General features: G+C 39.5%; 1 protein-coding gene across 5 annotated transcripts in view; it reads right to left on the bottom strand.

Moving 5' to 3' along the window:
- Positions 1–26,588, bottom strand: part of STK38L (serine/threonine kinase 38 like) — an 82,644-nt gene that overhangs the window by 45,540 nt on the left and 10,516 nt on the right. Inside the window, exons 3-4 of one of the 5 annotated variants that reach the window (XM_061125174.1) lie at positions 24,807–24,827; positions 8,572–8,611 (exon numbers count right to left, since the gene is read on the bottom strand). The exons of 1 other annotated variant lie outside the window; for it this stretch is intronic. The gene's annotated coding sequence lies outside the window, so the exon portion shown is untranslated. Of the gene's footprint in view, positions 1–1,474; positions 1,494–8,571; positions 8,612–24,806; positions 24,828–26,588 lie in introns of those variants that run through there. 3 more of the 5 variants (XM_061125172.1, XM_061125173.1, XM_061125175.1) reach the window with 3 other exon arrangements.

Raw genomic sequence — 26,588 nt, 5'->3', positions numbered from 1 at the left:
CAAGGGACCAGTGAAAACTGCTCCCAGCTAGAAACAGACATATGATATGACTCCTCAGACTCAGATATTCTGTTGAACATAGAGGTTACCTCGCTTCTGCAATCGTGAGAAAAAAACAGGAGGTACCCACCTCATTAAGACACCAGAGAACAGAAAACTTTAAGGCAGAAAAAAGTGTTTTTAGTACTAGTAACCTTTATAATTAATACCTGGATAACTTATTATCTAAGTATCAAACAGGGCCAAACCACTGTGCTGAGCTGTGATCTTCAGAACACAATTCTGCTTTATTTGGAAAACAAATATAGGAGGAAGACTGTGCCTAAAACAGAATAAAAGCAAATAATACAGTTTTTGTCACTGGGGATATCCTGTAATTCAAGTTAGTACACTGGCAAACCCTTCCATAAATCAGCTTATGAGTTCAATTCTGTTCAACACTTCTCTTGATGCCATTAAAGGTCTCAGGTCACAATTTTAGTTCACCACTCAGGCAAGACTGTCAAAATCACAGAACCTGAAGACAGAAACTCCATTATCAAGTCAGGTCTGGGGGAGACATTTGGACTAGGTTACTCAACTTTCAGGGGAGCTTCCAGTCCATCTGGAGAGCCCACAGTGTGGAGGCAGCTCTATGCACTGTGCAGCCCCCCAGTGGAGCTGCCCTTCAGAGCACTGAACGCCAGGGCGGCCCCGGACCACAATGGCACCTACCAGCTCTGTCCCTGGAGTCCATGTCTGACACTAAGTCACTGCTTTCTATCTCAGGATTATGGAACTGTGGATCAAATAACTGCCTGCTTTTCAGATGACCAAAGAATGACATTTTAACCCCAAACTTTCTGGAAGCCAAAGTATTGTGACTAAAGGCTTCTTGAAGGCTATTAGTACCTCATTACAGAAGTTAGTCAACCACTAAGCAATACAAAGGGGCTTCCCAGGAGGTGTGAGTAGCAAAGAACCCACCAGCCAATGCCGGAGACATAAAGAGACGCGGGTTTGATCCCCAGGTTGGGAAGTTCCCTGGAGAGGGGCATGGCAACCCACTCCAGTATTCTTTCCTGGAGGATCCCCTCATGGACAGAGAGGAGCCTGACGGGTTACAGTCCATGGAGTCACAGTTTGGACACACACACAAGCAATATAGATTTAGTTTGGGGCTCTACCTCTATCTATAATTATTTCCTTATAAAATTATCCTCCAAAGTGAGTTTCTCAAAACCGTATATACTGTAATGGTGTATGCTCCTTGTCCAAGATAATTTAGCATGATGGCAAACCTAAGTGCACAAATATTTATGTCTCTGGAATTTGCCATAGGTGTTCTATAACAAATGAAACAAGGTTTCTAAAATATAAAAATGAACTTTTTTAAAGATAGAAATATTTTTTTCTATTTATGAAAGAAATATCTGTCATGTAAAAAATGTGAAAATATCCAAAAGTATATAGTGTCAATCAAAAGTGACCTCACCACTCTAAAATCCAGTTTTCACTATAGGGTAACGGACTGGAGTCAGACTGCCTGCATTAAATTCTGGCTCTGCTGCTTAAGAACTGGAAGGCCTCTCAGGGTGTAGGTGTCCTTATCTATAAACAGAGAGCATGAGAGCATGTGAGAATTATAACTAGAGTTGATTAAGTACTTTACAAAGTGTGGGTATTATTCCAAGTACTTAAAACATATTAACCAATTTTAATAAAGTAGTTGATTGATACGAGTTAAAGCACTTAGAATAGTGCCTGAGATTTAGTCAAGGGCTCACTAAATGCTAACTGTTGTCATGGCCTTCCGAAACTTTAATGTCCATATAAACACACACACACATACACAGTTTCAACAAAATGCATTTATATAAACTGTTCTGTAACTTGCTTTATCCCTAACTTGCAGACATCCTTCAGTGTTAATTCCAACAGATCCACTTTATCCTTTTTAAGCAACAAACAGTAATAATATTTACTAACATGTAACAACATATTACACTAACACATAACGAATTGCTTTGTCCTCGACACTGTGCTTTGTGTATCATCTCACTTAATCCTCTGCTGCTGCTTAGTCTCTCAGTCCTGTCGGACTCTTTGGAACCCCATGGACTGTACCCACCAGGCTCCTCTGTCCGTGGGATTTCCCAGGCAAGAATACTAGAGCGGGTTGTCCTTTCCTTCTCCAGGGGATCTTCCCAATTCAGGGGTCAAACCTGCATCTCCTGCTTGGCAGGTGGGTTCTTTACCACTGAGCCACCTGAGAAGCCCCTACTTAATCCTCACAACAGCCCTAAAATGAAAGTGCCTTTATTAGAGAAGAGGGTGGTGAGACTTAGCTGGATTAAGTAACTTGCCCAAGAACATGGTGGAAACAGGATTTGAACTTGGTTCCTCTGTGACTGAGGGTCCAAGCACACATCATTCTCTATAGTGCCATACTTTTTAACCAGTGTCCACTAAACCAATGTTCAAATGGTCTCCATTGATGGATGAGGAGGGGATTTTTCACAATGCTGCAATGAATATATTAGATCATAGATTGTGCATGCTTTCTCTTATGTCCTTATTATATTCTTCTAGACACGCAACTGCTAAGTCAAATCATTAACATTTAAAATTTCGATACACACGGCAAGGTTGCTTTCCAGAGATATAAAACCAACTAATCAACCACAGTTACATGAGAGAGCCAAAACTAGTCACTGTCCATCTTTTTAATCTTGGCCAGCCCAATAGGACATCTTAGTTTTGCTTATGTATTTCTTTGACTACAATGAGCTCCCAGGTGGCTCAGTGGTAAAGAATCTGCTGACAATTCAAGAGACGCAAGTTCAATCCCTGGATTGGGAAGATCCCCTGAAGAAGGAACTGGCAACCTACTCCAGTATTCTTGCCTGGAAAATCCCATGGACAGAGGAGCCTGACTGTCTACAGTCCATGGGGTCGCAGAGTCAGACACAACTGAGTTACACACATACAGTGAGTTAACCAATTTTCATGTATTTTAAATAATTATTTCTTCGTTTGTAAGCTGCCTGATTTACATTCTTTGCCTAGCTTAAATCATACCATAATGCCAATATTGAAATAATTTCCATTTATACAATTTAAGAAAAAATCAGAGCACGCTTTAGTCCATGCAGGAACTGTAGTTATCACAACAGCAGCAAGGCACTTTCCTATAAATCAACAGTATCAAATCAAAAGTGTCACAAAGCTCAAAGGCTGAAAATATATGCAGAAATATAACTTTCCAAACTAAGTAAAACTTTCTGTGATTCAGATGAGGCATTAAGACCCTGTTGTGTAGACCCTATTTATTTGGACCAGTATATATAAATGTTTAACAATGCCAAATTATTCTTCAGCAGAAACTTTCCAGCTAAGATAACAATTCTCTAGAAGGCAACTAATCAATGTCCTTATTATCATGATCATCACGGTCAGCATCACAGCCAACCTGATGTGCCAGGTAGTACTGTGTGCCTCCTCTCAGGTAACCTCAGGACAACCAGGGGCGGGAGACACTATTTCTGCATTTTCCTGAGAAACTGAGGCTCAGAGAGGTGAAGTCATTTGCCAGAGGCCTCTTAACTAGCAAGTAGCAGAGTTGGGGTTTCAACCCTGTCTGACTCCAGAGTTATTATTCTATTGTTCCAACATCATGTCTACCTTTTAATGACCAGACTGAAGCGATTAAACAAAGCTAAAGCCCAAAATTAATCTGTAACTTCCAAAAGGCAACTGCAAAGAAAGACTGGCCTTTTCTTACAAGATCACCTTACTTATTCTTGACAAATCTTAAGTTGCTGTATAATCCCTAGTTTTAAAGAAACTTAAAAGGACGGACTCTCTCAGTCTTCTACCAGGAACAAGGCTGCGCTAACCTTCCTCCACTGTGCTAACCTGACCTCTGGTCCACACAGCTATAGAAGCTGTTTAAAACGTTTCATAATCTTGCTGGGAACCTTTGGTGTCCTCATTTACTTGTCTAAATAGGGGGAAAGTATCAGAATGTTTTGCTCTATGAGCGGGAGGATTAACCAACATTGAGAGGCTTCCAGAATCTTGGCAAATATATCACCATGTCGGCTGAAGTTCATCCAGGTTTAAGCTGTGTCTAGATGGGGTCACAGGAGTCCTGAAATAACCTGAGAATAGAAAGGTTTCCTGGTGGTGACAAAGGAGTCCTTATCTGCTTGGCAGTCTTATAATCAGAGGATTCTTACATCCAACCTAAATCTTTCCCACTGAAATTCAAGCCTATTTCCTTTTCTCATATTTGCCATAAAAAGAAAGAACTTTGCTGGAGCAATTAACTTGCTCAAATTCTCACAGCAAATTAAAAAAAAAGTAGCTGGAATCAGTACTGATTTTCTTTGATTCTCTTCATTGCATAATCAAAAGTTTTCAGTCCTTTTTTGCTAAGGGAAGAATTGCTTGTTTCTTGCAAGAAAACTGTGAAACTGGTTTGAAAATAAAGTTGCTTTATTTATAACTCTTCATGACTGGTACTTAACTGAGACAAAAGCCCTTCAGCAGTGCTTTTAAACGTCTTTATCAACAAAAATAAAACCATAAGTAACTTTCTCAAACCCTTCTGTGTCAGGTACAGTGCTAAACATTTAACATTTTTTCATCTTCACAATTTTATGAAGTAGATGCTTCCCACATTTACAAATGAGGAAACTGAGGCTTAGTTAAGTCTCCATCCCAAAGACACAGAGCTAGTAAATGGAATCCATTCTGCCTTGTAACTGAGCCTAAGTTTATAACCCACTCCACTACATCATCTTCCATCTGACCTTTATTTTTAACTGGGTAAATAAGCCTCTGTTTACAGAGCACTTTGTTTCTAAGAGCTCCAAGTTCTTTATAATAAATTTTATTTTCCTCATCTCTTTCCAACACAAAATTTGTGCAAATATGACAACCACAAGGTTTCACAGAACTAAAGAGAATCACCTTAAGAATGCAGCAAACACCTTAAAAAACTAAGGAAAATAAATTATGTGCACCAAGATTTCGAGCCTGAGTTTGAGCAACTACAGAACTTCTGCACGAGACAACCATCTGGTAACAATCCATTTTGAAACTCTACTCTGTTCCCTCAATTTACTTATTTATTTATTCTCATAACTAAACCAAGCTATTTTCAGAGCTTGTAAAATATATTTTGCCATCTTGTGGGAAAGACTCTCCTCTTTCTTTTGTTTTCCTCCCAAAGTTTTATACACTCTTTTATCTGAATTTAGATTCTGTTCTTAAAGTTCAATTAAAAACACTGTTGGGATTTTGACTAGGTATCAATTTTTTTGAAAAGGGGGCGAAAAGCGCATGGTGGTTTAAGCAAATCCAGCCTCAGCCACTGGTGGCTCAGCTGGTAAAGAATCCACCTGCAATGTGGGAGACCTAAGTTTGATCCCTGGGTTGGGAAGGTCCCCTGGAGACAGGAACAGCTGCTCACTCCAGTATTCTGGCCTGGAGAATTCTTTTTTTTTTTTTTTTTTAATTTTTATTATTATTATTTTTTTTTCCAGTGGGTTTTGTCATACATTGATATGAATCAGCCATGGATTTACATGTATTCCCAATCCCGATCCCCCCTCCCACCTCCCTCTCCACCCGATTCCTCTGGGTCTTCCCAGTGCACCAGGCCGGAGCACTTGTCTCGTGCATCCCACCTGGGCTGGTGATCTGTTTCACCATAGATAGTATACATGCTGTTCTTTTGAAATATCCCACCCTCACATTCTCCCACAAAGTTCAAAAGTCTGTTCTGTATTTCTGTGTCTCTTTTTCTGTTCTGCATATAGGGTTATCGTTATCACCTTTCTAAATTCCATATACATGTGTCAGTATGCTGTAATGTTCTTTATCTTTCTGGCTTACTTCACTCTGTATAAGGGGCTCCAGCTTCATCCATCTCATTAGGACTGGTTCAAATGAATTCTTTTTAATGGCTGAGTAATATTCCATGGTGTATATGTACCACAGCTTCCTTATCCATTCATCTGCTGATGGGCATCTAGGTTGCTTCCATGTCCTGGCTATTATAAACAGTGCTGCGATGAACATTGGGGTGCACGTGTCTCTTTCAGATCTGGTTTCCTCAGTGTGTATGCCCAGAAGTGGGATTGCTGGGTCATATGGCAGTTCTATGTCCAGTTTTTTAAGAAATCTCCACACTGTTTTCCATAGTAGCTGTACTAGTTTGCATTCCCACCAACAGTGTAAGAGGGTTCCCTTTTCTCCACACCCTCTCCAGCATTTATTGCTTGTAGACTTTTGGATAGCAGCCATCCTGACTGGCGTGTAATGGTACCTCATTGTGGTTTTGATTTGCATTTCTCTAATAATGAGTGATGTTGAGCATCTTTTCATGTGTTTGTTAGCCATCTGTATGTCTTCTTTGGAGAAATGTCTGTTTAGTTCTTTGGCCCATTTTTTGATTGGGTCATTTATTTTTCTGGAATTGAGCTTCAGGAGTTGCTTGTATATTTTTGAGATTAATCCTTTGTCTGTTTCTTCATTTGCTATTATTTTCTCCCAATCTGAGGGCTGTCTTTTCACCTTACTTATAGTTTCCTTTGTAGTGCAAAAGCTTTTAAGTTTCATTAGGTCCCATTTGTTTAGTTTTGCTTTTATTTCCAATATTCTGGGAGGTGGGTCATAGAGGATCTTGCTTTGATTTATGTCGGACAGTGTTTTGCCTATGTTCTCCTCTAGGAGTTTTATAGTTTCTGGTCTTACATTTAGATCTTTAATCCATTTTGAGTTTATTTTTGTGTATGGTGTTAGAAAGTGTTCTAGTTTCATTCTTTTACAAGTGGTTGACCAGTTTTCCCAGCACCACTTGTTAAAGAGGCATTTCCCCTGAAATCAGGAACAAGACAAGGGTGCCCACTCTCACCACTACTATTCAACATAGTGTTGGAAGTGCTGGCCACAGCAATCAGAGCAGAAAAAGAAGTAAAAGGAATCCAGATAGGAAAAGAAGAAGTAAAACTCTCACTGTTTGCAGATGACATGATCCTCTACATAGAAAACCCTAAAGATTCTACCAGAAAATTACTAGAGCTAATCAATGAATATAGTAAAGTTGCAGGATATAAAATTAACACACAGAAATCCCTTGCATTCCTATATACTAACAATGAAAAAACAGACAGAGAAATTAAGGAAACAATACCATTCACCATTGCAACAAAAAGAATAAAATACTTAGGAGTATATCTACCTAAAGAAACAAAGGACCTATACATAGAAAACTATAAAACACTGATGAAAGAAATCAAAGAGGACACAAACAGATGGAGAAACATACCGTGTTCATGGATTGGAAGAATTAATATTGTCAAAATGGCTATTCTACCCAAAGCAGTCTATAGATTCAATGCAATCCCTATCAAGCTACCAACGGTATTTTTCACAGAACTAGACCAAAGAATTTCACAATTTGTATGGAAATACAAAAAACCTCGAATAGCCAAAGTAATCTTGAGAAAGAAGAATGGAACTGGAGGAATCAACCTGCCTGACTTCAGACTCTACTACAAAGCCACAGTCATCAAGACAGTATGGTACTGGCACAAAGACAGAAATATAGATCAATGGAACAGAATAGAAAGCCCAGAGATAAATCCACGAACCTATGGACACCTTATCTTTGACAAAGGAGGCAAGGATATACAATGGAAAAATGGCCTGGAGAATTCCATGGACTGTATAGTCCATGGGGTCACAAAGAGTCGGACATGACTGAGTGACTTTCACTTTCAGCCTCAGCCCCAGGATTAAAATTACCAATTTGATTTTGGTTCCTTTGCCAAGGTATTTCTATCACCTGGGAAACAAATATCCAAACTGAAGGTTAAGGTTTTTAAAATTCTTTTAAAAATATATATATTTATTTGACTGTACTGGGTTTGAGTTATAGCATGAGGGATCTAGTTCCCCGACCAGGGATTGATCCCAGACTCCCTCAACTGGGAGCTCTGAGTCTTAGCCACTGGACCACCAGGGAAGTCCCTAAAATCAAAGGGATTTTAAAAGGGATCCAAACTTAAGAGTGTCTCTTATTGATTACAGGAAAAAAAAAAAATCAATATTTAGTAAACCTACCAGGTAGTGGTTGCAAGGCTGGCTTTCAGGATGACCAAAGATAGAGAAATAGAAGATACCAGCTAACAGTTCCACTGGTTTTAGGTAACTGATCATTACTTGACCAATTATGATCAAATAATTGGCATCATAAGCACCCCTTATACACCTGACACTCTGCTAGTAAGAAGAGACCTAAATAGTAAGAGAGGTGACCTGAGCACTTAAAATCTGGTAATGTGTTGAAAAAAAGCAATACAAACCCACAAAAGCAATCAGTGCATGTGACAAATATGTCCAGGTGAGCCTATGTGATGTAAGCAGGGCTTCAAACAGGGAAAGATCAGTGTGGGCTGCAGTGCCCAATAAAAACTAATAAGTTGGCTAAACTCATCTCTAGCTTACCTGAATGCGGTAATCAAAATTTAATGACAGCTTTTTAGGAGCCCAGGTTAAGAAAAACAGTGATGAGCTCACCTTGGTTTATAAATCACGACTCAGCCAAACTCCCGGCATCCTGTTAAAAGGACAGAGAGCCCATAAGCACACCATCTCTCACTGTTCTCGAAGCAGCTACTCCAGATGACACATAGAAACTGTGGTGGGCACAGGATTAACCCAGTGGGAAATCCCCAAACACTCTGCAGCGTGAGGGCTATTCAACCAGAACCTGATCCTATTTCCCTATACTCAACCTGAAAAGCCCCTGTTCCAGAGGACTCACATCCACAGAAACTCCACCCAGTTTCCTCACATCATGGAAATTCACTAGTTACTCAGAAGACCTAGTACGAGGGCTCCTCTATTTGTGGAAAGAGGTCGTTCTTTCCAAAAGCACTGAGTCAGAAATTTTTACCAGCACTAGATTTGTTCAAAGTAAAAAGAAAGGAATAAAAGAATTTTTTTTTAGTTGAATAAACAGGATGAGCACTGCATCTCCTCCCAAGGAACAAAAAAATAATGCTAAACATAGCTAGGAAAACTGGTTGAGGGCAATGGGGATGGAACTCTTAAAAAAAATTTAATCATATGCAAACTCTACAGATATTAATTTTAAAATATTTTTACATAATGCAAAGCAAGACATCTCAGTGACTCTTTAACCAACCTGATATGTCAACAAGCATTACTTAGGTATTTTCTTTGAAAGTGCATAGAAAAGTTACTTGTGAGTTAGTTTTAAGACCTGTGCATGTGTGCTGAGTCATTTCAGTCGTGTCCGACTCTTTGCAACTCTATGGACTGTAGCCTGCCAGGCTCCTCTGTCCATCGGATTCTCCAGGCAAGAATAGTGGAGTGGGTAGCCATTCCCTTCTCCAAGGGATCTTCCCAACTCTTACACCTCCTGCAATGGCAGCCACCTAGTCATTACCTAGCCATAACCACTAATGCCACCTAGGAAGCCCTGGGAAGTTTTAAGGAAGCTTCACTAAAATGAGGAACTTAAGACCATTTATCTATCTGAGGTTCCTTCTCAATCTCATGACACTGTTTATACTTTTTAAAGGTAAGTTTTAGTACTTTAAGCATATGAAGAGCATTCATACAAAATCCTCAGAACTCAATTTCTAATGAGATACACTGTAAATCATAAAACATTGCCTCATACCCTGTAGCTTTTAAGTGAAACTTGGATAATTCAGTGGGTTGTACATTTTTAGAAGTGAAATAAACAGTCTGTACAGTTCCCTACATACTTCAGGAGTTGTGAAGATCAAGAGGGAGAGATAAAATTGCTTTCTAAAGGGCAAAACACTATTCAATGTGTGGTTATACACACACTAGACAATAAAACTTCTACATCTGGGATGACTATGTCTGGGGAGAGAAGGAAGGGAAGGACCACAAAGGCATTTCAGACTCTATCTGTAATGTTTTGTTATCTCAGTAAAAACTCAGGCAAACAGAGCAAAAAGTTAAGATTTGTGCATTAGGCACATGAATGTTCTTTACATTTTTCTCTCTAACTTTAATAATAATCCATAATTAAAAGGAAGCTTCTAATATAATTTTGAGAAAATAAAAATGACAAAGAGTCCAAGAACTTTTAAAGGTTCCCTGTGGATAAACTTTTTTAAAGCTATTTAACTTTATACACAGAGTATCTTCCTTTTTCTAACAACTGTCTATTTTCCTTACTAATATGGTCACCGATTCTTTTCTCCCTTACACCTCCATCTAACAGAATCTAAATAAAACAGCACAACCTCTCCAGGGCATACAGATAAATGAAGCTCAGGGATATGCGCTCAGTGGACTTGATGGTCTTGGAAGAGCTGGGAGGGGGAAGAAGATCACCCCCCAGTGGAAAAGGCTACCAGTTTTCTGGAGTCAAGCCTTCAGTGAGGCGTCATTATTTTGTCTGAAGTATAATGACTTCCCAGAATACCAAGAGATCTATATTCAAATGATTAAAAACATATCCCATACATACTAAAATATTCCCAGATGAAATACTGTAACATTTTCAAGAACTGTCTGTAAAATAATACAAAAAGAATGAGTGTGGTTACAGATGAAATAAGATGCCATGATTTGGTAAAATCTGGTGATGGTACATGGGAATATATTATACTCTCCTCTGTATTTTTGTATATATTAAAATTTTCCCATAATTAAGCTTTCAAAAAATATCCCCAAACTAAGCTGTTTACTTATTATCACATTAGGGCTTCCCATGTGGCTCAATCGTAAAGAATCTACTTGCCAATGCAGAAGAAATGGGTTCAATCCCTGGGTCAGGAAGATCCCTTGGAGAAGGAAATGGCAACCCACTCTAGTACTCTTGCCTGGGAAATCCCGTGGACAGAGGAACCTGGTGGGCTACAGTCCATGAGGTCAGGACAAAAGAGTTGGACAGGATTTAACCACTAAAACAACAATTATCACATTAAAAGCCTTTCCCATTTCAATTTGCAAGGCCTATCCACGCCAGGGTTAATCCCCATGCCATCACTCCTCAGCTGTGTGTCCTGGCCTCAGTTACTCAGTCTCTTTGGTTCTGAGTTTATCCATCTGAAAAAAGGATTGGATGAGATGGTTCTTAACTTCCCCATGGCTATACCATGATTACTGGATTTATAAAACTGACTTAGTTATTGAATAATACAGTTAAGAACTGCACATGTTATTAATAATACACTATGGTCACATAGGAACATCCTTAATCCCTCATTTATTTATTTATTTGACAAACATTTAGGGAATGTGCACTATGTGCCTGCCAGTATTATATGTGGGTAGAATACAAAATTAAATGATGCAAAATCTCTTCAAGAGCCTTCAAGATCCAGGCTCACAGTGGAAAACATGTCTAAACAAATGACAACAATACAATGTATGATGACACCTCAGTGATAGAGGTGAAAATACTAGAAGGCTGGGGCTTCCTTAGTGGTCCAGTGGTTAAGTATCCACCTTGCAATGCAAGGGACACAGGTTCAATTCCTGGTCCAGGAAGAAGATCCCACATGCCTCAGAGCAACTAAGCCCATGTGCCACAACTACTGAGCCTGTGGGCCACAACTACCGAAGCCCCAGGACCTAGAGCCTGAGCTCCGCAACAAAGAGAAGCCAGCACAATGAGAAGCCCAAGCACCATAACTAGAGGCAGTCCCCACTTGTCGCAACTAGAGAGCCTATGTGCAGCAATGGAGACCCGGCACAGCCAAAAATAAATAATCTTAAAAAAAAACTGGAAGGCCTTCACAATGTGAGAAAGCATGGAACTGTAAACAAATTCACATGCAAAGGGAGAGAGAAAGTAAGGTGTAGTAGATGAGACTGGAAAGAAAGCAGGAACCAGACTGAGACAGTTTCTTGAAAAGCGATAAGAAAGGCATTTTAAAGATTTCTAAACCAGAAATGTTGCAGTCCAATTTACATTTTAGATGATCTGCTGGAACAGGAGCACAGATTTGGTGGTAGCTGGTGGTGTTTACAGAACAGAGAGGGTAAAAAGGAAGGAAATTAAATCTAGTATTTAAGAGAAAACGAAAATGGTCCAGTCCGTGGTGTCACAAAAAGTCGGACATCACTACGTGACTGAACTGAACTGAAAATGGTCGAACAGGATATGATGAGGCCTTGAACTGAGGTAGATGGAGATTCCTGAGATTCTGCCCTAGCGGAATCCTGAGGTTCAGAACAGGGAACAGAAAGCATACTCAGTTACATGAGGAAGTAGCTGTTAATATACAGTAAAGGCAACAGTTCCTTCTCCAAAGTATAAATGAAGCAAAGATTTTAGAAATGCAGATTTTAGGCACTCTGCTATAATTCTACTTCTTTCTTCCAAGATAATATAGAAATTACAGCATGAGACATTATCTGTTCACCATTACTGAGGGACCAGGTTCACACACAGGGCCACACATGTTGTTGTCGTTTAATTGCTAAGTCATGTCTGACTCTTTCGTAACCCATGGATTATAGCTGCCAGGCTCCTCTGTCCATGGGATTTCCCAGGCAAGAATACTAGAATGGGTTGCCATTTCCTTCTCCAGGGGATCTTCCTGACCCAGGAACTGAACCCACGTCTCCTGTACAAGCAGGTGGATTCTTTACCACGGAGCCACCGGGGAAGTCCCCCCACACAGCAGGTGCTTAACAAATGTGGGTTATGTGTTGGATATGATGAGTTTTCATAAGCTAATGAAACAGTGCCATGCGGTACAGGTGATTAACTCCCTGCTCACTGGCCATATTAGCAATGACTTGATCAAGAGCACCAGTAAGGAGAGATGAAAATTATTTTCCTGGTAATTTTATGCCCCTCTGAGACCCTCCCCACCACCCCCTATCCCCTCCAGATTTTTAGACCATATCAGCAATAATCCCCACACAAGGGAGTGAGTGGATAGTTCAGTTACTGTTTGAGTCAGACTACACCCCACATGTAGACTATTATAGAAGATACTTTTTTCCTTATAAATTACATTGTATCTTTTATCTGAGCTCCGAAGGGGGCACTTCTGAGAGTGGAATTAGGAGGGCTCAGTCAGTCCTAGGTGCTGCAAACCACATGGACTTCTGTTTCCATTTTTATAAAACAAAAGCAGTATTTTCCCCTCAGAAACCATTATCTTCATTTGAATAAAGATGATAAAAAATAAAGCACAGGAAGGGAGGTCATCTAAACAACATCTTGCTACTAATGACTATTGTCTGAAATTAGAAAATTCTGCCCATCTGTTAAGTATTTACTTTCATATATTTTCTAAGATTTTCTCAGCAGTAAGCCTATGCTACTAAACATCAAAACTTCCAAATTTGATCATCCAATTCCAAACTCATAACTTTATAAAATGTTAATATCACTTCAGACATTACTGACTATAACAACAATATTTAATTAATAATAATGAACTGAGCATTAATCATGAGTCAGGTAACAAGCTTAACACTTTATATACAATGTCTCATTTGATTTTGATCCTCACATTAACCCTAAGGAGTAGTACATAAAGTTACTGCCACTTTGCAGTAGGGGAAAATGGGGCTCAGAGACATGTACCTTATCTGATATGATATATCCAAAACAAGCCTGCTAGACTCAATAGCCAGAACTCTTCACCACTCTGCAGTACTCTCTCTCTCAAACCCATTTAAGGATAAAAAAAGAAACAAAGCAAAAAAAAAAACAAAAAAAAAAAAACAGAGGCTCACAAAGTTGACAAGACTTGTTGAAGGGCACATATTTAGAAATGCAGCCAGCATTAGGCTCGTGGTTCAGGGCCTCTACCACTCTAATACTGGATCTGTTCCATGAAACAAATCATAACCACCCCACGGGAATCAGCAAAGTATAAAACCCCCACCCTGTTTAAAAAAAAAATCAAACAAAATAGGCTTTGTCAATATAGCATAAAGGTCATGACGTTCTTTAAAAAAAAAAAAAAAACTAGTAAGGTTTCTTTTTGACACATCAAGGGCATTTTAAACTCAAATCATAAAAGGAGCTAATGTAAAAAATAATGCTTCTTAGATGTCTAATTGTGCATTTATTTTTGCCTTCCCAATATTTATTTACATGTTTCTTTTACATTCTTCATATTTAATTGTCAAAGTTTCCAGTACTTCTCAGGGACTTGGGAAAAGGTTAATGAGCAATTTTCTGTCCCCAACCCACAAAGAAAACAACGTATACAATTAATCCTCATAGATCCTACTGCCAAGTAGCAAGCAACTGCAATATCTCTCTGATGTACGGGGCGGGGCGGGAGGTGGGGAGACAGAATGGGTGAAAGGGGGCAGAGAGAGACATTAAAAAAAAAAAACCCACACTTTGGGGGCTCATTTCTTTCAAATGACTTATATCTCATAGTTGACAAGATGATCCTGCCCTTGAATACAAGGAAGTTGCACCCAGCCTCACAAAGCAAAGATTCAATCACCCCAAACAGAAGTCTGGACTTCCCTCCAAGACAAATATGGAATTCAATCTGTGTGATGCTTTGAATGCAGCTAATTAACTTGCAATCCTTCATTATGACCAAACAAGGGAGGGAAAAGAGCTACCTTCCTGGTCCTTCCTTGAGGGGGAAGCAATAAAGGAAAAGGCATAATATTTAAATCCCACAGCAAAGTTTGAAAACTTTTCCATTAAGATACACACCCTAGCTGAGTCATGATCGTAACACCCTACAGTGGCTGACCTCAGTACTAACTACCTTTGCTATACATGGTTATTCCAACTCTGCTAATTCACTCAAAATAAAATGGATAAGAAGCTATAATTTGTTTCACTCTTTTCACTTAGTTATTTAACTCTATAATTTTTAGAGCTAATGCACTGGCCTTAATTCATGTAAGTACTTAAGCTATAGCTGAATGAATCAAGAAGCCACAGCTGAGTGAAAATCATATCTGAAAATAGCCATTAGGCAAAGCAGTACGGGACCCTGATGCTGGAAAAGACTGAAGGCAGGAGAAGGGACAACAGGCGACAAGATGGTTGGATGGCATCACTGATTCAACAGACATGAGTCTGAGCAAACCCCAAGAGTTGGTGAAGGACAGGGAAGTCTGGTGCGCTGCAGTCCCTGGGGTTGCAAAGAATCAGATATGACCGAGGGTCAGGACAACAACAAAGCAGTAATACCAACATAAAGAAGATTACTTCATGAGCCAATGAGAATGTTTTAAACTCAAAATAAAGATTATGAGGGGGGAAATTTTCTTAACCTAAAGTTAATGAGTGGACACTTTTCAAATATATTTACCTATTTTCCTGAATAGCTGTATAAGATTCCCCTATTAAATCTTTTAGGAGGACTCCAAGCAAGCTCTAAATCAGTGAGAGCTCTCTGTGGTATTTCTAAAGCCTTTCCCCCATTTTCCCCTCTCCAAATAGTTGACAATGGCAAATGGGCGGAGGGGCGGGGGGGGGGGGGGGGGGTTGTTGAATTAAAGGCTCTGGAGCTCTTGAAATCTTTCACAGGCCACAGTCCACTCACAAAGATCCAAAGTGTTTTGACGGGAGCCTGACACACCAGGCAACACCAGTTCCAAGCTCTCCTCCTATTTTTATTCCATCCACCACACTGAAAATGAGCTTTCCATTCCTTCACCACTATGTTAAACAACAATACAGAGTTTTAGGTAAACTCTTTTACAACTAAGTGAGGTAACACTTCAGATACCAAGTCGATAACTACCTTAGGAATCTACTTCTGAGACTGCAACTAGACTTATTGAGTTTGAATCTGATTCCACTCTTCTAGCTTTGGGATCTTAGAGAAGTTAATTCACCTGTCTGAGTGTTTAGTTTTCTCACTGATCAAGGAAATTTTTTGTCAGTTACTACATGTGATGCCTTAGGATAGTACCCGACACTTAAGTGGTCAATCTGGAGAAACTGTTATTACCATTATCATTGCTGTCTATCATCACTGTTGTTAACTTGGTAATCTGTTAACATGCCCCTTTTACCATCCTTCTAGTATGTGGAAGAATCTATCAGGAGATAATCAGATTTCTGAACTACTGTTAAGCTGAAGATAATAATCCATTAACAGCTTGGTCAGCAAGTTACATATTTCAAAGAACTTAAGTCTGTGATTTAACATCATGAGGACTCAACCACTCAACTATAATAATAGTTTAGGATTCATTTAAATCTCTTATAGGCAATTGTTACAGATTTCAGGCAGGCCCTAAGTTATGAGTATTTAATTTTGAAATAATGAAGCCAAAGATATTTTGTCTTCAACATCATTACAATACATCTGGAGAGATGGCTGCATCTATAACTAGGCTACAACATAGAGAATTACACTACAGTAATTTGAACAGGAAACAAAATAGGTTAATTTTTCCTGGGGTTAGGAAAAATGAGCAGCAGCAACAAAAATGATACTGAAGATTGAAAAGTTATAGGTTATGAAATGTAACATTTGCCCCATGAATTTGCCATGGTGATTTTATATAAAACTTAATTTATACATATTAAAATACTAGGTTAAAAAACATACTAGAATCACAGAATGAAAAATAAGCTACAAACTAGCATAAGACATTTGAAACATAAAAACAAAGAACTAAATACAATGGTAATATAATATTAATAGTTATTCTTATACCGTCCTTACTATGTATCAGGCACTGTTCTAAACTATATACATGTATCTTAAATACATAAAGAATTACTATGAATCAATAAGAAAAACACAAAAGAGCAAAAATCCCAAATAGGAATTTCACAGAAAACAAAAATGGCCCATACACATAATGAAAGATGCCCAACTACAATTCTAATCAAAGAAATGAAAATTAAAGCCCAGATGAGGTATCAGTTCACACACTAGATTCACAAACACCAAAAAGACTGTCAGCATCTTGTTCTATTGAGGAAGCAGAACAATAAGAATTTTTATCCACTGCTAGTAAAGGTCTAAACTGGTATAACTGCTGTGGAGAACAGTTGTATATTACTAAGTAAAAATGAATAGCCAGTGACTAACCAATCCTACTCCTAGGTATAAATGGAAAAGACACCCCTGCACAAGGCCAATGCCTAACAACATTCAGTGGACATTGTTACTACAGATAAAAAAAAAAGTATGAAACAGATAGAATAGAATAGAAGATTCTATCATATGGTCTAATACATTCTGTTATATTCTATAGACCATATATTCTATTATACGGTCTAATATAAGGCCATCAATAGAAGTGGAATAAAAAAAAATTCCGGTACATTCATCTAACTGAAAACTACACCACAGTGAAAATGAACAAGGTACCACCACCTGGGTAAATCTCAGAAACATAAAGTGGAAAAAAAAGGAAGTGAGTAAGAGAAGATTATGCACTGTATGTTTCCATTTAAGTAAAGTTCAAAAAAACAAGCAAACCTAAAAAAATAATACTGACTCAAGGGATCTATTCCAGGGTGATGAAACTGTAAGTAAAAGCCAGGAAGTGCTAGCTGTTCAGTGGCTAAATCGTGTCTGACTCCTGTTTACCATAAAATTAAAGACAGCTCAGAGGAGGAGGAGAAAGGGCATTCCGGAAGCTTCTGGGATACTGGTAAAGTTTTAGTTCTTAGAGTACCTGGAAGATACTTTGTGGTCGGTTTCATTATTTTTCCTTATTTTGTACAGATACATTTTATATTCTAACATGTAACACATTTCAAAATCTTTAAAAAACAATTTAACATGTATTCCTTTTAGATGAGTCCTAGGCAAGTCTACATAATGAATCCATCATTGAAACAATGTATACATTGCAGACTAGAAAAGTAACAATTTTAAAATAAAGAAAACTTTAAAATCTGCAGCAGAAACAAAAATCCTAAAACTTTAAAATGGAACCAAACTGATTCACAAGCAGAAAAACAACACAGTAATGACTCAAAGCATCATTTGTTCAAGTGTGTTCTATAAAACATTTTTCTCTTAGATGTCTAAGTGAAAACGGGTACCGGGAATGAAATAAATTTGAGGATTAATGGGTTAAACAGATAAATCTCCTAAGGAAGAAACAGAATTTCCCTAACTTGACTCTAGAATCTTTTAACATGGTGAATTACATAGTGATCTTTTAGGATTCATATTTCCTATAACACAAATTGGGAAACATTTTCTGACACAGATGTCATACCAGAGAGAATATTATCCCCAAGCCAGGTGAGAGCAGACGACACTCTAGTGAAAGGTATTCAGATTCCTAGGTTTTCAGTAGCTGATCTGTCCAAGCCAAACCCTAGGCAGTTGGGATCAAAACTCAAAACCAAATACAACCCTTTAGTAACTAAGGGAACAGTCATTCCAAGTATCACATGAACATGGTGACAGCTTTATGTGATTCCCTTGGGGGCAAAACATAACATAAGCAGAAGGTGCAACAGAAAAGATCTGGATGGAATATAAAAAATAAATCTATTTCTACAGCTTTTAGCAGGTCTTATTTGGTTTAGGTAGAGTTCAATAGAAGCCTCCAGTACAAAAATATGTTTCAAATCATACCTCTTAGTTAAAAGGTTTTTACACTAGGCTTCCCCTAATACAATGAGAAAGTTTCTAGTTTTCTACTAAAGTTTTCCCTAAGTAAAACAAATCTGTGAACTGGGTCAGCCAGTTCTTCAAAATGTGCGTTTATTACCGTAGGAAAATAAGGTGATAATGCTCTTCAAAAGAAAACATCAACATCCAGAGCAGGGGGCACAACCTCTGGTCAGGGAACTAAGATCCCACACGCTGTGCTGTGTACCCCCTCAAAACTGATTGAGAACGACAAATATGACAGTGACAGAAGGAAGAACGCCTGTCGTGTGGACACACATGGCCAGTCATTTCATTACAACCAGATTCCTACCGACGGCCAAATCACAATAAGAAGATTCTGAAGTACGCATGGAATCAGAATCAAGGAAGTAAGAAGAACTGAGGATTTAATGGTCTTCCTACATCCTGGCAATACCTGTTTTTTTCTTTAATTAAGCAATTCCTATGTCTAGGCATTCTTCCAAGTCCTAGGGATACAGAGGTCTTTGCTTTCAGAGGGCTCCTATTTAATCAACAGCTGAAGAATATATATTTCATCAAAGTTTACTATAGTATTATTAAGAGTAAAAAAAATTTCAAAGCAATCTAAGTGTTCAGCAATAAAGCTGTTGATTAAATAATTATAAATCTAAATGATGGGGAAAAATATAGCTTTTAAAGAACAGTACTTTTAAGTGGTAATTCACAACATGGAAAAATAATTACGGTGCAACATTAAATGAAAAAAGCAAACTATGAAAGTGTATGTAGTATATGATCACATGTACATATATTATCAAATGTATACTTATATATATGTATACATTTCCTATCCCTCTAGATGCATAAGAAAAAGACCAGAAAGTCACCAATAATTATCTATTTTTCCTTTGATACCTTTTCAAAGGTAATTGAAAACTTGATACCTTTTCAAGCTTTCTAATTTCCTGAAATATCACTTCATGTCTTTTATCACCAAGGGCGGGGATTACTTTCAAAGTAATTTCAATCGACATAAACACCAGAATCTCTTCAGATTTATCTTTAAGAAGCCATCCATGAATGCCAGTTCTTGGCTCTGACTTTGAACTTTCAGAGAGAAATTACCCTCCCCGCCTGTAAGCCATACTCCTCAAGAATGAGCAACACGTCTTCTTATCTTTCCATCTTCATTCTTGCTGTTATTTCAACTTAAACATCTTACAAAAAACTTACATTTAATTACGTCAGAAAGTAAATGCGTAACTCCTACCCCACAGCCAGTTTGCTAACAACCCCATTTCTAGCCATGGCACTAACCTTTCTCCCAATCAGAATCTTGGAAAGCAGCCTTCATCCACCTCTCCCTTTCCCATTTCAGGTTCATTAATAAAATCTGTTGAAATCTCTCTCCCATCGCATCTTACTCCTCACCCATCCTTCTGCCACTGGGTAGTCCAGGCCCTGACCACACTGTCAGTAACATGATGGTGCATGCCTGCGTGCTGGGCGCTTCAGTCGTGTCCGACTCTTTCCGACCCCATAGACTGCAGCCCACCAGGCTCCTCTGTCCAAGGAATTCTCCAGGCAAGAATACTAGAGTGGGTTGCTGTGCCTTCCTTCAGGGGATCTTCCCGATCCAGAGATTGAACCTGTGTCTCTTATGTCTCCTGCACAGGCAAGTAAGTTCTTTGCCACTAGCGCCACCTGGGAAGCCCTGTGTGATGGTACCAGCGTTCAAGTGGGTCTTCTCGACGCCATCCTCACCCTTCTCTAAATCACGGCTCTGTATACAGAATTTGGATGATGTCATTTGGAGGCTCAAAAACTTTGAAGCTGTCTCCTTTTTTCCACTCCAATCTCAACTTCTTTGCCTAGCTTTTATTAAACCCCATAATTTGGCTCCACCCTAACTACTTAACTTTATTTTCCATTATTTGCCTGTCTCACCATTCATCAACCAACAGACATGCCATAATCAATCTTACCACCAAGCTCTGGAAAATCTAAACATAAAAATGGTCCTTCCTTTCATCTGTACTTTTATTTTGAAAGCCTAATGGAGTTCCCCTTTTCTACAAAGCTTTTCTTTATTTCTCCAACCTCATTTATGTTTCACTTTTCTGAACCTGTCTCAAGTGCGTATGTGTGTATGTGTGTGTGTGCATAAGTCCTTCATCTATTCACTCACTGATGGACACTTAGGTCATTTCCATATCTTGGCTAGTGTAAATAATGCTGCTATGAACATGGAGGTGCAGATATCTTTTCCAGTTAGTGTTTTTGTTTCCTCTGAACATATTCTCAGAAGTTACTGTGTAATTTTTGACTTACTGATCAAATGGACTTTAAGCTTAAAGTGGGAAAAGAGATAGAAAAAGTTCAGATATTACTGAAACAATGAAAGCAGCTGGTCATGCTCTCTTTAAAAAATGACAATAGTGAGAATGGTCCAGCAAGTTATTTATTGCAGAAGAAGAAATGGGAAGGGTGTGAGCAACAATGTAGCTTTAGATCCCTGCAAACCCATGTCCAGAATAGGATTAAATAAAGAAAATTGGCATTATAAAAATGAGCTAAAAATAGGTGATAATACCACCTAAGCATCACTGAGATTTGAAGGGATGGGACTTAGAAACATAAAGAACTGCTGATCTGGATTATTTTAGAGGCTGAAGCTGACACAGAAAGAAACCAAGCTGTAATGGGGACTTCAACATTTGGGATATTTGCTAGAGCTCTCCTACAGCTAAAACTTAAGGTTTTAGCTGATAATGCCTTGCTTAGTCTCCATCTCTCACATAGAGAAAGAAACATTCTGGATATGAATACAACTACTGGGAAGAAATCAGCTGGCTGAAGAGCAATGGTTAACTGGAAAACCTGAGAGTAACTCTCAAGTTGGCTACAATTGCTGGGGACAGGAATGTGGGACATGCTTAGGGAACAGAAATTACAAAAACTTCAGAGGAAAGAAAAGTGAACCCTGCTTGAGACTCTAAAAGGGAAGGTGCATCATATGTTTTAGGAAGTTCTCAAGAACAGAATTCTAGCTAAACTATCCTTGGTTAATTAATCCCACAAATATTTACTGATCACCCACTGTGGGCCAGGTAATGGGACTTCCCCGGTAGCTCAGCGGTAAAGCATCTGCCTGCAATGCAGGAACTGCAGGAGATGCAAGTTCTATCCCTGGGTCGGGAAGATCACCTGGAGGGGAGCATGGCAGCCCACTCCAGCTTTCCTGTCTGGAGAATCCCATGGACAGAGGAGCCTGGTGGGCTACAGTTGATAGGGTCGCAGAGTCAGACACGACTGAGCATGTAGGCACAAGGAAAATACAAAAGAAGTAGAAAACATGATTACTGCCCTGGAGACAGTGAACATTTCAAACTTAGTTGAAAGTAAATTGGGGCTTCCCTAGTGGCTCAGACTGGAGAAGGCAATGGCACCCCACTCCAGTACTCTTGCCTGGAAAATCCCATGGATGGAGGAGTCTGGTGGGCTGCAGTCCATGGGGTCTCAAAGAGTGGGACAGGACTGAGTGACTTCACTTTCACTTTTCACTTTCATGCATTGGAGAAGGAAATGGCAACCCACTCCAGTGTTCTTGCCTGGAGAATCCCAGGGACGGGGAGCCTGGTGGGCTGCCGTCTATGGGGTCGCATAGAGCTGGACACGACTGAAGCGACTTAGCAGCAGCAGCAGCAGCAGCAGTGGCTTAGACAGTAAAGGATCTGTCTGCAATGGGCGAGACCTGGGTTCGGCATCTGGGTTGGGAAGATCCTCTGGAGGAGGGCATGGCAACCCACTTCAGTATTCTGGCCGGGAGAATTCCCGCGAACAGAGGAGTGTGGCGGGCTACAGTCCAGGAGGTCACAGAGAGTCAGACATGACTGAAAGTAGATTATAAACTAAAGTGAATTTAAAAGAATAACTAGGAAGATGTTTCATATCCACACAGGACTTGATAAAATAACAGGTTTAGACTTCTGGGTTTTAGAGTAAATAATTCTTAAAGCTATATCACTAAAACAATCTAGGAAAGAAGGCTGAGACAAAATGAGAGAACTAAAAAAAGAAGATAAGTGAGAAAGACATGTGGAAAGAGATATAACCAAACAGTAAGCCCCAGTTCATTCTAGTCACATAGAAAAAAGTACAACTTAAATGATTTGATATTAAAAAAAAAAAATGGAATTCTGGTTATAATGTGCAACAGAGAAAAGGAGAAGAGTCTGAAAAGACTCTCTGCACACAGAGCTCTCCAATGAACTGAGGTTTTAAAAGACACAGATAAAAGGAAAAACGCATAACATGGACAGCTGGGAAAGCGGCTCAGGGTGACATCCGGAAGCAAAAAGCCCACAGTGAGCTGAGCTTGAGAAAACCATCAAGGGCTACCAAAGGAGCTTTTGAATTTATGTCCAGAAGAGAAAATTTGCAAAAGGCCTGGGTACACTGGTTAAAGTGAACAGTGTAGTTAACACACGACAGGGAAAAAAGAACCACCTCTACTTTTACATTACTTTTTAAAATTTTTACACTTGAATACCACCTTCCAGTTTCCATGTTTCTATTTTACAGCGTCCTTGAGAGGTAGGTCCGGCCCCTACTTTAAAGAGAACTCTCTGTCCAGTGCGCACCCCCACTTGAACTCGGCCTCCTTCCTTGGTCTCCTCCTCAGGATGACGGCCGGAAGTGGAGTCTGTGGGGTGAGGGAACCAAAGCCCAGGACAGTGGGGGCCACAGAAGGGCTGCCCCCCGTGCCCTGCAGGTCTTCTGACTCAGCCAGCTGACAAGGTCACACACCAGGAATCTGCCTGTGAACTGTGCTGAGGACAAGTACTCTTTGATGGATTATGGAGACCTGGGAGCTCTGCTAAAAGAGAGAATACAGGCCTCCCAATGCTTCAAAATGAGGAAAGAGCATGAACATTACAAAATACTAACATGAACATTACAAAAGAGCATGGATATGATGAAACACCAACATCAGTAATAATGTTATGCTTATCACCCAGCTTGAAGAATATTTGAGAAAAGATCATAAAGCAGATGGCTTCTGAACAAAGATGGGTGATCACTAGAAATACACATGGATTCAGGAGGAACAAGTCTTGCCCAGTAACTCTACTTCTTTTCTTGGCAAACCTACAAGGCAAACAATCTATATGACTCTTTGAAAGGTATTTAACAAGCTTCGCTCTCCAAGTCTTTTTAGAGGGGTAAGGGATAAAGATGAGGAAACATGGGCTGAGTAATAGATGTGTTTATAAAGCAACAAAACTCAGAATGCTCGTAGGCAAGTTCTGCACAAGACTTACGGGGCTTCAGCAGTTATACTAACAATGAACTAGATAAAGCTTTTAATGACACTGTTACCAAAACATGAGGATGAATAGATCCTAGAGAATAACCAAGAGCAGGACAGCAGAGTCAGAATCCAAACTAGTTTTTACAGAAGGTTAACTTCAACAAATGAAATTTAATAGAGAGAAGGTAAAAATTATATTTGGATTCAAAAACAAATGCTAAGTATAAATCGTGATAAACTATTATATACATAAGGAACAACTAAAGATTTTGCTGAATAAAGCTTGACACAAATTCAAAGTATGGAAAAGCTGTCCTCAAAATTTACAAGATCTCAATCTTAGGCTGAGTTAATAGACACAGGTTAGAAACAAGCAAGATGAATGCCATACTCTAGGCTGTATCACTGGGTTCAGACCTGGAGAAGTTTTCAATAGTTGGCAATGTGCTATAGTAAGCACAAAAGGACAAAGTAAAATGTCCTCACAACTTGAAAATTAAGTCATCCTCTGGGAGTAATAACAGCATGAACCAAAAGAATTAGAAATGACTATCAACATAAGTAATTCCAAGAAAAGGTATAATTGAAAATATTTGAGAACACTCACACCCAATCAAAAGTGAGCAGGGTGTACTTTCTGGGAGGCTGGATTATAGCAGAATGTGAATTAAGAAAGCTGAAACATTGTCAATTGTGTTTCTGTCTGGCTAAAGGAAAGACTGTATTAACAGAAGGTGCTCAGTCACTCAGTCATGTCCAACTCTTTGTGGCCCCATGGACTGTAGCCCATCAGGCTCCTCTGCCCAGGCAATTTTCCAGGCAAGAATTCTGGAGTAGGGAGCAATGTCCTCCTTCAGGGGATCTTCCCGACCCAGGGATCAAACCTGCATGTCGTGTGTCTCTTGTACTGGCAGGGGATCCCTTACCACTAGCAGCAGCTGGTGAGCCTGTTAAGAGAACAATGTTACATTAATCTTTTGGGGGTGGGGACAGGAGTTTAACAAGCAAGATTTTGCCTGTAGTTCCCAACACTGTCTGAGACAGAGATGGCTGAGTATGTCCAGAGCACTGCTGGCAAGTGTATCCTCAGTAAAAAGAGGCTCCATCAGCTATCCTGGCTCAGTGACACTCCTCACTAAGATGACCTATTTTGATTAGAGTAACCACTTCCCGTGTAGACTGTCCTACTGGGGTGACAGTGCATTGACCAAATTATGAAGTTTCCGTTCTACTCACAGTGATATAATAAATTCACTAGTTGACTTCTTATTTCTCTGTCAGTCTCCTGGTCACTTGCTAAATATAAGTAGATTCCACAATCCCAAATATTTCTGGACACACACATACACACAAATTCACATTTATGGCACTGGAAAAGCAAAGTCTACACATTAAGTTGTGTCATTCTATATCCAAATACCACAAACCTGTGAAGTCCTGTTTCTCTGTATGACAACTGTATTTTATCTAAAAGTGAACCACACATTTTAAGAGAGAAAACTAACAAAATATAACACATGTGGAGGAGAGTAGTCAGGAAAGTAAAAAGTCTGAAATTCCTGATATGTGAACAAACTAAATGAACGTGCTTAGCTTGAGACAGAGAAGATATGAGATAGTTGTCCTCAGTCATCACTTTTGCTGTTGCTTAGTTGCTAAGTCGTGTCTGACTCTTTGCGATCCCATGGACTATAGCCTGCCAGGCTCCTGTCCACGGGATTTCCCAGGAAAGCATGCTGGAGTGGGTTGCCATTTCCTTCATCATTCTTTCAGTGATATAAAATTATCTCTAACTCTGTAATAAGAATCAGTTGAAAGAGAAGGCTAGAAAAGCAAAAAGGGCGCCACTTCTTGAAGGGACTCTGGTCACAGGCCATGGTAAGGAATCTGGTGGAGACGATGGAGAATCATTGGAAATTGAACTGTGGGAGTCACATAATCAGATTTATGTTTGAGGAGAACCCTTTTGGCAGCCACACATAAAATGGATTGGAAGAGCGCAAGGCTGGTAGCAGAAAAAGACGGTTATTTCAGTAATTTGGAGTCCACATGAAGATGCTGACGCTGCAGAAAGAGCCGAGGTGGGGACTTCCCTGGTGGTCTAGGGGCTCAGACTCCATGTTTCCAGTTCCAGGGGCCCAAGTTCGATCCCTGAAAGCAAACTAGATCCCACATGCTGCAACTAAGAGTTTATGTGAGTGATAAACAAGAGGAGAGTCAAGGATGATCTCCAGCTTTACGGCTGGGACAATCAAAGAGAATAATACCGTGGCCTGGAGGAGGTAAGAAGCCTGAGACAGATTCTGGGAAAGGAGAAGATAACACTGAGTCTCGCGGAAAACACCTAGATGGTGATGTCTACGAAAGAGATGAACCACTGGAGTCTCAAGCTCAGAAAAGGGGTCTGGTTTGAAAGTCATCATCACAGAGTAGTCACTGAAGGAAGCATCAGAGCCTATGAGATCATCCAGACCCCAGAGTGTAAGGAGTAAGCAGAGGGTTGGGGACAGAAGGTGGAGAACACCAACCACTCAAGAGAATGAAAGTCAGTGATCTCATGGTATGTTAAGTTTCTTCTCTTTGCAAGGAATTGAAATTTTTAGGCAAAGACTAAACACCCACTTACCAAGGATTAGGGGGAATTCACAGCACAGAACTGGACTATCTGACCTCTATAGGATCTTTCAACTCTGAAAATGAGTCAAAGA

This window comes from Dama dama, chromosome 22, assembly GCF_033118175.1.
Source record: "Dama dama isolate Ldn47 chromosome 22, ASM3311817v1, whole genome shotgun sequence".
NCBI classification, from domain to species: Eukaryota; Metazoa; Chordata; class Mammalia; order Artiodactyla; family Cervidae; genus Dama; species Dama dama.
Note: the sequence above shows the minus strand (reverse complement) of the source record. Positions and strands in the feature narration are given on the sequence as shown.